Source organism: Paroedura picta, chromosome 6 (genome assembly GCF_049243985.1).
Source record: "Paroedura picta isolate Pp20150507F chromosome 6, Ppicta_v3.0, whole genome shotgun sequence".
Taxonomy (NCBI): domain Eukaryota; kingdom Metazoa; phylum Chordata; class Lepidosauria; order Squamata; family Gekkonidae; genus Paroedura; species Paroedura picta.
Window position 1 is genome coordinate 95,526,821 of NC_135374.1, and position 14,161 is coordinate 95,540,981.

Genomic DNA, 14,161 nt, shown 5'->3' on the forward strand with positions numbered 1-14,161 from the left:
TACATACCATTAGTGATTTGACCCATCGTTGCAAGAGCAGCCATGAAACTGAGGGACTGTGTGCGTGTTCCAGCTATTGGACTGGATGGGGGAGTGTTTGAAGGACATATACACAATTGAAGGAATTCACACTGGTCTCATAATTTAAGTATAGAAATATAGCTGTGTGGGTTTCTGAAGGTGTGTCCTGTTGCCTCTACTAATTGTAGTGGAAGTGAACACACAACAGCATCACAGTCTCCTGGAAACTATGTTTATATCTAGAAAACAGTTCTGGTCACCTTACTTCGGAAAAACATGTATTCATTTTAAAAGTACCCCTTTCACTCCATAATTAAATGCTTTAAGCAGTCTTGGGTGGTTTCGTTCTGTATGTCAATTGACCTCATAGTTATAAACAGTTTGTGAAGCCTCAGTCCAAAGCAGCATGAGCAGAGATGTGGGCATTTTGGCATTTTCGTTTGTTTGTTTGCTTGTTCATTCATTCATTCATTCATATTCATATACCGCCCTCACTTGCGGCTCAGGGCAGTTTACATAGAGCATTGGGATAATAAGTACAGTATAATACAATGTCAAACCCAATAGCAAAAGTGGTTTCAGTAACTAGTAATAACTGCTCCAATAACTTTCCCATATAACAATTCCAGCACTAAAGGTGATAACGTTAACCTGTTAACTGTGGTCCCATAGGTTGGTCGGCTTGGGATTCAGTTCACAGGGGGGAGGGGGTCTGTTGTTTCGGTCATCCTTAACATAATGTCTGGTGGAAGAGCTCCATCCTGCAGGCCCTGCAGAACCATGGTAGCTTCCAGGAGCTCATTCCACCAGGTGGGGACCAGGCTGAAAACTGAAATATCTCTTAAAAAAAAAAAAAAAGTATTAAGAACAATGTTCCATCCACAAATAAATAACAAATAAGTAATCTATACAAGATTACAAAAATAAAATAATGATTTAAAAGCATATTTAACAACAATCCCGGCCCTGGTTAAATGCAATATCATTATCCAAATCAAATGCATTTAACGCAGTCTCCATTCTTAGCATAGTGGGTCCCCAAATACTCTCAAATCTCTCTACGTTTTTGTTCTTTAGGTTTCTTTAACTCTGTTACCCCAAGCATTCAAATAGGGGAGTTTCTTATCCTTCCAAACTTTAGCAAAGTTCATTTCAGCGTTCCGCAGGGCCTGCAAAACAGAGCTCTTCCACCAGGCTTATGGTTGAGGCTGGTGCGGCAAGGAAGATCTGGTGGGCTCCCCAGGATTAAGAGCATAGCACCCACAATGTGATCTGTGCTCCCTCCTCATACTCCTATATTAGATTTTTGAGGGGCTAGTGGGTTAGCGAACCATGTTTTTTTAACTGTTTTAGGAGTCACTTTTTAGGAATCTGTATCAATGTATGTCCAGATGGGTTTTAATGGGGTTTTAACAGACTGTTGTAACCTGCCATGAGCCTGCCATGAGAGTGGCGGGTAATAAGTTAAGTTAATAAATAATAATAAAGAAATAATTGTTGTTAACATATAAAGGACCACAGATAGACATTCTCCTGTCAGTCCAGGAATATAGTTTAGTAAAACTATTTCTGGTTTCATACAGATATCTTTCTCTAAACGTATCAAAATTATTTTTATCACTTTCTCCCAACACATCATAGCTCTAATACAATCACACCCCATATGACAAAAATCTTCCTTTTCTTCTTTGCAAAACCAACATCTACTTTTGTCTGCTTTCACTTAAAAAAATTTTTTTTTATTTTATAAGGAGTTAGATGCCACATATGTATCATCTTAAACAAGTTTTCTCTAAATGATAAACACTGTAGCATTTAAACCTTCCATAAAAGTAAAATGCCATTGTTTATCTAAAATATCACCAATTTTCTTGTTCCATTTAATCTGGGAAGTATCTGTCTTTAAAAATTTTTCTGTAGTATTATTGGGTAGACTTTACATGTACAAAGCTTTCATGATATAATCAAGGTTCCCAATTCATTCACTTTTTTGCAGGGAAGGAAGAGAAGGAATGGGCCAAACCTTCCTCTTCTAAACACTTTTTCAAAAAAGGGGCTGTGGTTGCACAACTTTAGGCACTGAATCAAAATAGGCAACCATACATGCAACATTTGTTTGTCAATTTGCAATTCCACAACTGCTGGGAATATGCATTTAGATGACCATGTTTCTCCAGTTCCTTTGTATTTCTATTTTTCCTTGTTGGTAACATGGATTATAATCCTAAAAAACCCTTCCCTGGGAATAAACCTCACTGAATAGAATGGGACTTGCTTCTGAGTACATCTTCTTAGGATCGCTCCCTACGCAGAGTTCTCAGCTAACATACCACCAAGCATTGACCAGAAGAAGACCTGCTTAGATCTTACCAGTCCTGAATCACATAAGATTTTCAGGTGATAACTCCAGGTAAATTAGCAGTGCAGTCTCCTACAATAGTTACACCATTTTAATTTCCTCATTTTCTTCAGTGCATGTAGAAAGGTCTAACTTTGTTTTGGCTTGCAGTGTAACTGGGAAATCCTGAATATTAATTTCCCTCTCCATTTAGTGGTAGCAAATGATTTTGAAAGCCAGTTCTTTGACTAAGCAGCAGGTTCAGTCTTTGCCTATTATTGTATGAGGTAGGAAGAAGCTACAGGGAGACATAAGAAATCAGTTTATACTGGGTATGGGACACTAGTCCTGAAACTAGAGCATAGTGTGGCCAGATTGCCCACCAAACTTCCCACTGTGTTCCCCACCTCCATTCAATCAGATGGCAGGAGGGAAATGGGGGTAAAACGGCATGATACAAAATAATTTATGGCTACATAACTGGAAGTGTCATGGAAAACTCTAGTATTAACCCCCAAACTCTATGGCTTTTAGCAAAAAGTTTTGAGGAAGCTCTATCTAGCGCATCACATGGTGACTTTACTTTGTGTTATGTAGCTGGAAGTGATGCTGTGGTATTTGGGGACACCAGTTTGGTAAGTCTTCATTTCCCCAGTTTTGTAGGGGTTGCTAGACAGGCAGAGTTACAGCCTTCAGAGAGCAATGAACTAGAAGGATGGTTGGTTAGGAAATCTGGTGGAATGCTAGAAAGGGGTGGGGACTTCCCATGGAATATTTTCTCTTTTAAAATGAGTGGGATGTTTTGAAGACAAGGTTGTAATTAGTCAGAATATATAGCATGAAGATTCTTATGTCAGAGAAATGACGGGATTAGATGTTGTAGACATACACAATGCACTTGCATATGAGAAATTTTGCATGTTCGAATCCACTAGGATTTACACTAGGAATCCACTAGGTTTTCTTTGTATTATGTTAACTTGATGAGATGTTTGTTGGAAGTTCAGATCTGTAACCACAGAGTCCATGTTCACTGGAGGCCAAAGTCACTAGACGAGACACAGAGCTGAGCAATGGCCAGTGAGTAGCTTCCCAAATGTTTAACATCTGTGTCAAGTTACCACAGCTGTACAGAATATCCCAGACAGATGATATTGTCATCCTTGTGAGGGCCAATGACCTCACTGCTTTTCCAGGACTGGAATTGCTTAATGCTTCTTAGGTTATATCTATGGAACAGATGTTTACTGGGGTGATGCTAGCACTGGTGGAGTTGCAGCTGCATAGAATTTGTTAGGAGAGGGCTGCTAACTTAATGAAGGTAGATTGAGCAGAGGCATGGCAGGTGTGGTATTAAAATAGCCAAGAATTTCATATTGCAGCTGAAGGTCAAGTGTGTAGAAGAAGAAAAAAACCCAGAAAGAATTACAAAGAAGAAGGGATGATTCTGAAAATATTCTCTCTTCTGAGTTGGGGAATGGCAGAGAGAATCTTACTCTTTGGGTGAAGAAGATTTGGTTTTTATTTCCCACTTTTCACTGTCCAAAGGAGTCTCAGTGGCTTACAATCACCTCCCTTCCTCTCCCCACAATAGACACCCTGTGAGTTAGGTAAGGCTGAGAGCGCCCTGATATTGGTGTGAGCAGCACTATCAGGGCTGTGATAGAACTTACTAGTGTATCTGGCATGAAGCCCTGGGCATTAAAAAAAATGGGCTCTTCTTCATACACCCCTTCCTTGTAATACTTGTGATGGATGTAGTGACTTCAAAGATAAAGGCTGGGGTTAACAAAGTGGCAGCCTAGACAATCCATTCTATTCTAGGCCTCACCAGGGCCTAGTCTGCACACACAGGATAATGCACTTTCAATGTGCTTTGGCAGCTGGATTTTCCTGTGCGGAACAGGAAAATCTACTTCGAAAGTGCATTGAAAGTGCATTATCTATTGTGTGCAGTATAGGTCCAGGATAGCTTGAGTTGGAAATTTTAAAGTCCAGCTTGGGTAACCTAGACTTCTCTTTTCATTGGTTGTGTTGCTCTCGGTGCTCATGTTTTTTTTCATGGAGCAATGATTTTTTAATTGTAGCCATTTATGGCTGCCTCTTGTGGCGCAGGATGGTAAGGCAGCCGACATGCTGTCTGAAGCTCTGACCATGAGGCTGGGAGTTCCATCCCAGCAGCCGGCTCAAGGTTGACTCAGCCTTCCATCCTTCCAAGGTCGGTAAAATGAGTACCCAGCTTGCTGGGGGGTAAAACGGTAATGACTGGGGAAAGCACTGGCAAACCACCCCGTATTGAGTCTGCCAAGAAAACGCTAGAGGGTGTCACCCCAAGGGTCAGACATGACTCGGTGCTTGTACAGGGGATCCCTTTACCTTATCTTTACCTTTATTCCTTGTGGAACAAAGTTTGAGTCCAGTGGCATCTTTAATACTAACAAAAATTTATTCAAGATGTGGCGGAATGAGTCCTGGAGGCGGATTTGTGTCCTGAAATGGCTGCCCTGGGCCTGTATTTTAAAATGGCTACTAGGGGGTGGAAAGGCTGTAATGGCCTATGCTTCTCAGGAGACTTAAGGAAGGCAGAGAGTCGCATGCCCCAATGAGAATGGCAGAGTCAGGCTCCACCAGGGGGAGGAGCTTGTGGCTATTTAGGCTCCAGACCTTCTGGGAGGGGGCAGTCTCCAGGATCTCCAAGGGAGAAAGTGGCAGATCTCCTCTCCAGAGAGGTCCCTGGTTGCCCCAGGCAGAGGGACAGGGCCTGGCTTGGCCATAGGAGACAGTGTGGGAGGCCTGAGAAGCAGCCACCCAGGAGGTAGACGGTGAGACTGGCTGGCAAGTGGGAGCCTCTCCCCCGCTTCAGCAGGGAGTGCAGGGGAAGAGGAGTTTGTCTAGGCATCCATTTAAGCTCATGCCCAGAGTGTGTATTAGTGCTGTGGCTTGATTTCATGGGGGGATGTACATTTACCAATCTAATTGTTCAATAAACCTGAGTTTTGGACATAACCAAGTGGCTGGTGCTCTGGACCACCTAGTCGCCCCCTGCTTGGATGGTACTAGTGCATTGGGAAGGCCCAGGGGAGGAAAACCAGGCAAAACTGGGTGGTTGCCAACTCTCCAGGCGGGCCCTGAAGATTGATGGTTTTGGTGATAAAACACCAAGAATCTAGCTGAGGGGACTCACTGTCCCTCGGGAAGGAGTATTCCAGTCAGCGAGTGGTGGCAGTGACGGACAGGAAGAGATAGGCTTGGCACCAGTCGAGCGGGTGGCCTGTTACACCACATGAGATATAAACTTTCAGAAGATGTGTACTTCCACACAAAAGCTTATATCTTCAATAAAACTTTTGTTGGTCTTATAAGTGTCTCTGAACTCAAACTTTGTCCTACTGCTTCAGACCAATAGAACTATCCATCTGAAATCTATGCTTCTTGTTACAGATACAACACTAAATTCAACAAGGAAAACTAGAATCATTATGTATACCAACACATTATAGCATGGATTAGTATTTTGAGCTTTATGGCTTATCCTTTACATTTGTGGACTAATGTTTGAACTATTATTATGCCATATACAGAGTTTTTAATTTAATCAGAGGGTCTGAGTTGAATCAAGAAAGGTATTTAAGGTTCCAGGAAATGTACAATGCAGTCCTATGCAGAGCTTCTCTATTTTAAACTTATTTATTTTAAACTTATTTATTTCAACAGATTTATATTGTAAGCACTCTGCATAGCACTTGAGTCATTTTACAATTCCAGAACGGGATGAAGATGGGTTAAAGGTAGGCTTCTGGATGTTTAATGTCCACAATAGTCACAATATTCAAATGATCCATATTCAAATAAAGAACAGCTTTTCATTCGTAAGCTTTTAAATGGTGCTCAGAGGAGTTCTCGTTTCAAATGACTTAAGATGATTTTGGTGGCTCTAATGCTATGAATGTATGTGTACTCGATATCCAGCCTAATTTACACTGAAGTACTTCTTCCACAAATGACTTTATAAGGACTAAAATAGGAATTATTCTTTGTCTTTTCTTTTAAACAAAATCACACTCCCAGCAGCTTGTCTCTGGAGTCGAATAGGGTTGTCTCTGTCTTCATCATTTTTACATATAGATTTCCATGAACGCTAAAAAAATTATAATCACCTAATTATAAATTCACCGTTAATATAGCCTTAGAGCCGGGAACATTTCACTCCAGTAGTTAATTTAGTCTGTGGTAAATTCTCACTGTTATTTAATGTCATTTATCACCTGCTGTTTTGTCTTACTGTGAACATCCTGTCTGCCCTGTACTGCCTACTGTACATGGACCTTCTGTGACTTTAATGTACTCAGAACAAAGGCTCCTAAGTGCTTGTATCGGGAGGATTTTGGCAAGTTGCCTCCGATATATTCAAGCCATTTTGCTGCCTGTCACTCAGTGCTTTACAAATTGAACTCTGAGGAGAGGTAAAAAGGGTTCGGGAGGCATTTTTTTTTCTGGGAAGAATATGCTAATAAAGCGCCATCAGCAGGAAGCAGGTTGTGTCTGAAAGAGTTTTGTCAACTCTGAATTAATTTGGTGTGTTAAGAAGCACGCGGGGTGCGTCTAGAGCTGGCCCATAGTAATTAATCCTTCCTGTTTCTTGGAGGACAGGACCACAGGGGAAAAAAAAAAAGTAAGCCAGATTCCACAGATGTGTGTTTCTCACAATGTCTGCTTTATGAGGAGCCCAAACACAATGAGGGGTACAGAACATGCACACCCTCGCAAACTTAGAAATTAAAGCAATATGAAGATTATCTAAGCTTGCATTCCCTCTGCTGATGCTCATACTGTTATTCCTTTAAAGGGTAAGGGAGAAAGAACAGCGAGTTTTGGAAACCTTAGTCCATGTGAAGAAATGCTGTGAAGAAACTGAAGAGGACAGATGTGACTTTTACCGGTTCGTGTTTTATAGTTTACCACATTCAAAGAAAGGGATAAGGCTGTGGACTTGGAAGCTGCGCCCTGAGGAAATAGGTACTGAAAGCCAAATGCTACATAATCTTCATCCATGTCCCAGCCTATTATCAAAAGTTGCTAATACATTTCCCTTGTTTCTTATAGATGGCCAGGAGAGTTTTCAACTGACATTGGCCTGCTTATAAATGTGTGCCAGGCTCTAGCAAACATGCAGTGCCTCTGTACATAATTTTATATCAAAGAGGTACTGGTTTCTCCTTTCACCCATTTGAGAGCCTTTTTGGTGTAATGGTTAAGAGCAGCAGCCTCTAAACTGGAGACTCTGGGTTTTGATCCCCATTTTCTATGTGCAACCAGTTCTGTGACTTTGGGCCACTCACAGTTCTCTCAGAGCTCTCTCAGCCTCACCTAACTCACAGGCTGTCTGTTGTGGGGAGAGGAAGGGAAGGCGATCGTAAGTCATTCTGAGACTCCGAGTAGTAAAAAATGGGGGACCAAAAAAAGAAAAACCAGCTCTCCTCTCTAAAAAGGCAACAACAGAGAACAACAGAGGTGGGTTCTGGGGGGGGGGGGGGCAATTCAAATTGGGGTCCCCTACAGACCTTAAGCCAAGCCTGTAGAGAGAGTTCTCCCCACAGGATCAGCTGTTTGGTGGGCTCTGCTTCCCAGGCATTTAAATGGATGCTGGTCCATTTAAATGCCTAAACATTGAAAAAATGGCTTGCTTGAATATTTTCTGAATCCCAATACCATATGGGTATTCAGGAATATCAGAAAATACTGGTATTATCTGGCTTTCATATACTGAAACCTGAAAAATGCTGGGGAGGGGGGGGGTGCACACGCCTACATGTATATAAGAACCATGGAGGTTTCTGCCACAGGGTAGAGTAATCTAACAGAAGTAGAGACCCTTGAACAGTTGCCAGAAATAGTGAAAGGTGATTGATCATTCTATGTTCCTTGGCATCCAAGAAGCAGACCTCAAGAGCTTTTATTTGTTTGTTTGTTTATTAATTTAAATTTGTTACTCACCTCTCCCCGGAGACTCGAGGTGAGTTACAGCAGATAAATACCCCAATGAACCCATACATTAAAACCCACAAAACAACAGAACGCACAATTAAAACACAATAAACCAAGATGCAGCAAAAAAACTTAAGCCTTAACTAAACCACCCATCAATATCCCATCCTAGAGAGGGGTGGGGGGGGGAAGAAGAGGGTGCTAATTGGTCTTCACTACTGCTGCTATACTCTGTGAGACTTCGTACAAGTTCAATATCTCATCAAAACTATTCTGAAATCCGCATAGTTCAAACCCAAAGAGCCATAGTCCTGGTTGATATGCTATCTAAGCATGCAGAGCTGCTTTGCACAGACTGAAGCGCAGTTTGAAAGAGACACCGGGCCCCTCTGCAGTTTGCATAGGTGAGGCTGAGAGAGCGCTGATATCACTGCCCGGTCACAACAGTTTTATCAGTGCCGTGGCGAGCCCAAGGTCACCCAGCTGGTTGCATGCGGGGGAGTGTGGAATCGAACCTGGCATGCCAGATTAGAAGTCCGCACTCCTAACCACTACACCAAACTGGCTCTGGTTTGTCACAACTTTGCTTGATGTGTGACATACTGTATAGATTGGTGATTCCCAATGTGGTGGTCCCAATAGAGATCAGTAGTCCTCAATGTGGTGCCTGAAAGCACCTTTCCTGCTACACATACCAAGTGTTTTTAGAAAGTGTGCAGGTTCGCATTGTGTGCTCAGCCAGGCTTCTAATTGGCAAGTGGAGACTGAATTGGCTGTGCAGATTTTTCAGATTCTTCACTTTATGACTGAAGGTAAGCTGCAACCACCATTTTGTTGGGGGCTCTGCTTCCCATGGCAGCCATTTTGTGCTGTACCTCCCGCATGGCAGAATTCCAAAGGTGCGCTAGGAGTGCAGACTTCTACAAGCTTTAAAAGGATGGTAATCCTGATATTAGATGGTCCTATTGCTGCATAATAGTGCTTAAACTATCCCTGTTCACAAGTTACACTGAACACATGTAATAAAAATAATAATAATAAACCTTTATTGGCATAAAACAATTACAGGCAAATACAGCCAAGCAGGGTAAAAATATAATAGGGTAAAATAAGCTCATATTATAAACTAAAACAGAGTAAAATTGGCTGATTAAAACATCTTAATTCTCGCTCGATAAACAACCATTAAAAATTCAGCTACACACAATGTAGTCTCTGCAGAGAGATCATTGAGCAGGAACTGGAGCATAGCTACTGAACACATGTATAAACTGTGTGCAATGTACACTTAATTTTTCTTTATAAGTCCATTAAGAAATTTGCAGTTGAATGTGTGATTTGAACCCATACTGGTCTCCAGTTTCCTTTGTAAAGTGAATGTATGTTGGCTGTTTTTGACATGTAAGTCCATTCACTGTAATACATGAGCACGGCTATTCAGTCATATCATTGGCCTATCATCAGCCACTTCGATTGGGAGAAGTTCTGCAAGAGACATTTCCTACCATGCAGGGTTTGCTGTAAGACCTCCTGCATCCAAATCATGTACTGCACCATCTGAGCTGTGGTAATTTATTTGGTGTTGCTCTCAATATGTTGTCACTTGGTGGCTGTGGAAGTGAAAGGGATGTATGGTAGACTTTAAAAACTATGATTGCCTACAAGAGATTATAGGAATTTGTTTCACACAGATATGCCTCCCTCTAAATATATGGGGCAATTTTTAAGGGTCCACAGGCAATACAAATTTGCATTATCTTTGAACCATTCAACAAAAGGCAATGAAACCAGATGACATGGCTTTATACTGTCTCATAACGTTGGTCCATCTTCTACTCTGACAGCGGCTCTCTAGGACTTCAGGTAGAGGGCTTTTACTATCAGATTCTTTCAGTGGGTGAGCCTAGGGATTGAACCTGGGACCTTCTGCATGCCAAGCAGATATTCTACCAAAAAGACATTGTCTCTAGACCTGTAGCAACCATGAATAAAGATGATTAATGTATGGACTACTTTTATACTGTTTTATGGACTAGTTGAGGTCACCACTGAGCCGTATGGGAGGGTGGTATAAATATCTAATCAATAAATACAAAATAAATATTCATACCAAGCAAAGTAAAAAAGATATTTTTTTAACTTAAAGTGCCTAATGTATCAGATAATACATCTTGAAAAGTTTAGTGAAGCTGTCAAACCATTTGGGGGTTGTGCACTCTAGGTTAGAAATGTTGCTTCTGTCAGGCTGACACTCTGATGGCTACCATCCCTGAGGCTATTTCAGAAATTAACATCAATAATGAGGGATGCAGAATTGTCCTTATCTCTTGTCACCTGTCATCCTGTTACTGAAATGGTTTTAAATAAAGAAAGGGGAGGGAAATCATTTTGAATTTTTCATAATGCTCCTTTTCCTGAGTAAAAGAGTTTATGCATAGGGATAGGCATGAACTGAAAAACTGTGATTCATGTCTGTTTGTGGCTCCCTGCTGTGCAATTTTAAAGGAAGTGTACAAGACAGCCCAAAACAGATGTTCTTGTGGCTTTCAGGCAGAACAGAAAGCAGGAGTTTAAAGGGAGTGAGAGTCCCTTTAAATCACTGCTTTCTGCTCTATCCACAGACCACCATGAACTATTTTAAAAGTTTATGAAAGTTTCTAATGGTAGACCTGTCATGAACTTTGGTTTGCAAATCATACCAGGGAGTATTATGCACCATTTTTCACCGAAATCAATTAACGGGCCCTTTTAAATTGCCCCTTTTAAAAATGGTCCCATTTATGTATGTGCACTGATACTGTGGGGCTTTTTTGCATACCATAATAGACCATAGTAAATGATGTTACATTTGAAACAATTACAATGACAAATCCCCAAGTGGGAGGGATACTTCCTCTGTTGTACTAGTCACTCATTGATAGGCTATGGTCAGCTGCAACTTCATCTCACTGCAACATGCTGCTGGCAGGGCCTCATAGGAGCTGTAGTTCATGATCATTGAGACTTCAGCAAGAAATTCCCATGGGGGTACACAGCCTTTTGAATGCCAACCTGTATCTCTGGAAACTACCACCTTTCCCCCTCTGAGGTATGCAGTGCCTCTTAGAGAATGGATTGAAATGATTCTGAGGGAATGACAGAATTATTTTCTGCTGGTGTAATGTGTTCTAATAGCAGAGGTGGGAGGGGCTGCACCAAACAGTGGGTCCATCAGCCTCCCATTGGTGGACGAGTGACTACAAACAGAAAGTATATGATAGCACAGGGGAGGAGAGAAAGGAAAAGTCATAGCAAAGCAAGTTTATAGTAGTACAAGGAAACGACACCAAAAAGTTGTGCTCGCTGTCATGAGGGTTGAATGCCATGCAGAATAAAAAAAAAATGGTGGGGCTTCTGTGCCACACACAGAAACTGTGGTAAAGATTAGTTTTTTGCAGAGTATTTGCGAGGGTTTCCTCAGTGCATAATACCTCCCAGGACAAAATTCATGACCAATTTTGCTTTGTGGTTCAGTTCATGCCCATCCCTATCCGCACCACCTCTATGAGGACCTTGTAAGGCAAGCCAGTATTATTTCCCCGCATAATAAATGAGAGACTAAGAAAAAAGCCATTCTCGCATAGAAAGTGCTGGCACAAAAGGAAAAACCCTGGCAGAGAAACTATCTACAGCGCACGGAACTTGTTTGTAGGATCCAGACCATCGTCATTAGTGGCAGGGAAATTATAAAACTTTTCACAAGAATTGGATTTTGCACGAATGTCGGCCATGCAGCTCTGTCCTGAAATCTGCCTTGTTTAAATCGGATTTCTAAGTGAATAGCTTCCAGTACCTGTTCTAATGGTTTCTCCATTGTGGTGCCTCTAGTGCCACACAGGTGTTTCTGAGGCATCTGACATTATGCATAGAGTGTTTGAAAAGCGGCGGCGTTAGAAAAGGTAGATCATGCCCCCTCCGCTGACAGAACACTCAGTGACTGCCAGGCTAAATAGGGTAATGTGAATAGATTAGTGGACATCTATATGGTGGTAGAAGTAAATAATTATCTACTTTTTAACTTCATCTCTGTGTGTTCTTTTAAACCTATGCTTGCAAGGAAAGCCCACTCTTAAAACATCTGGCCTCCTTCTTGAAACAATAGCATAGTTTCGGCGGTAATCTCATATAATTTCTGCTGAATAGCAGGGTACATTTAAACAGTTCCATTGGGGTGAACAATACTATTTTAAAGGGGGCTTTGATCATTACTTATCTTTCAGCTGATTATAGGAATCTCGTTGGAAGCTTTCAAAGCATTTTTAATTTTGACTCTCTTTATGTCTTCAGCCTAGTGCTGACATTAATTTCCCCGATTGCCTGTGAAAAGAAACACAGTTTTGTCTCAGACGGTTTTTGTTCCTTGTGTCATGTCTTTTGTGCATGCAGATGGGACTGATTAATTCCACGGCCTGACTTGCGTTGCCACATTTCTTTCTCCACCCTCCCCCCCCCCCCCGCTTTAAGAAATAAATAAAGAAGGAGGGACACAAAAGTAGATCTGTCTCCCCTTTAAAAAGGGTTCAGTCTATGTTTTTGGTAGGCTTCTTGGAAAAAGGACTTAGAGGCTTCTTGAAAAAAAGTAAAGAGTGCTGCTATGTTTGGGTGAGAAATATCCCCCCAGCCATGGGGAATGGGGCCACTTATGCTTTCCCTGATGCCACAAAAAGTAATTGTGAGATCCATCGTTCCTTAGCAGGTCAGTGAGAGGACTCTGAGGCTCTTAAGTCCCCCGTAAGCTTTCAAAACAAGGTTTAAGTGGAACTTAATTGATGCATAAGCTGGTGCTGGCCTCGAAGGTCAACGTCGCCTTTTCTGAATTCGCAAGGCTCCCACTTCACACCTGCGAAAATTGAGGGAGAACTCAGATCATAAATTTCCGAAGAGGAAGAAGGCGTGGGTCAAACACTTCCAGACTGACACCTACACCTGCGGGGGGGGGGGGGGAGCAAGGCAGAGATTATTGGTTGTATAAGCAGTTTGTTGAAGGGCTGCAATAAGTGTCTATAAAAGCACCTAATCATATATACCAGGGGTAGTCAAACTGCGGCCCTCCAGATGTCCATGGACTACAATTCCCAGGAGCCCCCTGCCAGCAAATGCTGGCAGGGGGCTCCTGGGAATTGTAGTCCATGGACATCTGGAGGGCCGCAGTTTGACTACCCCTGATATATACCATGCATAGATGAAGATGTCACATGTAGATATAAATAGAGATGCAGATATTCGCAGGTCACTAATTACGAAATTATTACATTTCAGTTAAAAACACAGCCTAGTAAATAGCTCAGGATCGTGGCCGAGTCACTATCTTAAAGGAGGAGATTGCCGGGAAAGAGGTTTAGGATTAAGGTAAACTCAAACCCTACAAAGTCATAATCCAACCTAGAAATCTTAAAACTCTGGTTTCGAAGAAAAAATGCACATAAAAACCACCAGCAGCAGTAAACCCGACTATTTAGAATGCACAGTTCACTTTCCAACTCTCCGTTTGATTCAAACATAAGGAGGATCGGGACGTTCGGAAGGGCATTCATACATATTCTGTATGCAAAGTTGCCTGAGACACAGTGGATCCAAACAGCAGAAAGGAGCTATAGATTATGGAAAAGCGTAAGGATTGCATTCATTAAAATGCAATTGCCCTTCTTTTGGAAATCAGAACGTATAACACCGGCCATTGCAAACTGAAAAGGCTGCTTTGGAGCTTTGAAGACAGGGTTGGAAATGGCAATTTCCCAGCCCTAGCAGCTACACCTTGCTGCTCGGTGGCTGCAAATG

At 41.8% G+C, this 14,161-nt stretch overlaps 1 long non-coding RNA gene across 1 annotated transcript in view; it reads left to right on the forward strand.

The window, feature by feature from the left end:
• Positions 1 to 14,161, forward strand: part of LOC143840739 (uncharacterized) — a 113,171-nt gene that overhangs the window by 25,662 nt on the left and 73,348 nt on the right. The window contains exons 3-4 of the long non-coding RNA XR_013232364.1: positions 6,074 to 6,147; positions 7,206 to 7,298. This is a non-coding gene — a long non-coding RNA (uncharacterized LOC143840739). The remainder of the gene's footprint in view (positions 1 to 6,073; positions 6,148 to 7,205; positions 7,299 to 14,161) is intronic.